General features: G+C 35.5%; 1 long non-coding RNA gene across 4 annotated transcripts in view; it reads right to left on the minus strand.

The window, feature by feature from the left end:
- Nucleotides 1-1,808, minus strand: part of LOC119588744 — a 9,662-nt gene that overhangs the window by 6,006 nt on the left and 1,848 nt on the right. Inside the window, exons 2-6 of one of the 4 annotated variants that reach the window (XR_005230141.1) lie at nt 1,482-1,685; nt 1,216-1,245; nt 943-980; nt 587-768; nt 344-422 (exon numbers count right to left, since the gene is read on the minus strand). This is a non-coding gene — a long non-coding RNA (uncharacterized LOC119588744). Of the gene's footprint in view, nt 1-343; nt 423-586; nt 769-942; nt 981-1,208; nt 1,246-1,481; nt 1,686-1,808 lie in introns of all 4 variants that reach the window. The other 3 variants (XR_005230139.1, XR_005230140.1, XR_005230138.1) reach the window with 3 other exon arrangements.

Here is a 1,808-nt window from a genome sequence, read left to right on the forward strand (position 1 = left end):
CAGAAGGGGGGAGGGGGTCAAACTACTTTCAAATTTCTACAAATTTAAATTTTCAAGGTTCTTAACACAAGTTACAGGATCAGATAACATTAACACCACCTTACCTGCATCACTCAGTTTCTTTTTAAAATTCCAGTTAAAGCACTTGGATCCATCACAGCTGAAATCCTGCAAACCTGAAGAACACAATTTCCATTTACTATTAGGTTTCATACCATTTAATTTTCCAATAATCAAACATATTCAGATATAATGGGGGTCTTCAATCTATTTCAGACATCTAAGGAAGGAATTTGGTTCATCATTCCAAGTTAGTAAAGTGAAATTTAGCAATCATCCTCACCTCAACATGAATACAGCCCCAATCCCAGCTACTCATAGGGAAGCTGCTACTGTACACAACCATGTCCATATGGACAGACCTGAAATGTCCAAAGTATAATTAAAAGATAGGAAAATTGCATTTGCATGCTCTGAGAAGGCCTCATCAGTCAGTTAAACAAGTTTCCACATAGCTTATTGAGACAGGGATAACAATCATCATGCAAAGAATATCTACATGTACCGAACAAGTTTCAGGACTTACCTATCTTATCAAGAAGCTGTCTGCAGCTCATTTCTTGTAGCATTCAGTCCTGAAGAAGGAAATCTTCAGCACAAAGAAATATCAGATATTTCATTGAAATCAAAGAATTCACTTTTGAAAGCTGCAATCCATATTTTTCCCATTTTTCTTGTTCCTGAAGCAATTTACAGCAACTTCTTGACCTAATGGGATGGGCAAGGTGATGGCATTATAATAACATGTAAAGAAAACAAACTTCACATGCATTTTATACTACCTCAGCCCTGTTGAGCAATATTGAACCATCACAGATTTTCAAGTCAAAAATTGTCATCATTCCATTTTCACAAGGCCAAATAGCATTCTATTTCACTTACCATAACAGGCCTCTGCTCAACCAAGTCATGATCGACAACTGCAAGAGAAAGAACCACTTTTAAAAAAATAGAAAAATAATTACTATATTTCAAAGCCTTCAAATCCTATTCAGACGTAAAAGATTATCACATTGTCTCGGATCCACAACAGTGGGTTCAACCATTTCTGGCTCTGCTGTGTAGCGACCCTCAACTTCGATATTAAAAGTTTCATCACATTATATATCATTTTCATTATGACTGATAGTAAAACTTAAAAAACTCACCTATTACCTTCTGCAGCATCAAGGTATAGGAAAGTACCTGGAAAGCAGAGAGAAATCACTGCACACAAAAGAAAATTTATTTGAAAAAATAAATATGGTTTTCCCCGTCAAAGGACAATGAAGTGGAATTTAAAAATCATTGCCTATGCTAATGCAAACTAGTTCACTTTGCATGCATTACAATAATGACCACTAAAGATGTAAATTCTTAAAATTCCCCTACTGACAATATATCAAAACTCAAATTTGCCACATTGTTAACTTCTATATTACCATATGATCCTTGAAGACCTCTGCCACCGTTTCTGTCCAGAGTAAGATCCATTATCACAGATCAGACCAACACCATCCAATTCTAACCATGGTATGGCTATATGCATGCTGCTATCCTGGTTTGGATGCACCAAAGGAACGATGAATTTCTGCATTTTCACTTCTGAAGAGCTCCATACTTCTGGAGATTCTCAAGTACATAACCTGTAAGACAATTTTTTTTTATTAAGTCTCACAATTCATACACTGTTTTGCAACTCTTAAAAATAATTTGTCCTAGGTTTGTCATATGAACAACCAAGATGACCCTATATATGAAGAGAAATA

This window comes from Penaeus monodon, chromosome 24, assembly GCF_015228065.2.
Source record: "Penaeus monodon isolate SGIC_2016 chromosome 24, NSTDA_Pmon_1, whole genome shotgun sequence".
NCBI lineage: Eukaryota > Metazoa > Arthropoda > Malacostraca > Decapoda > Penaeidae > Penaeus > Penaeus monodon.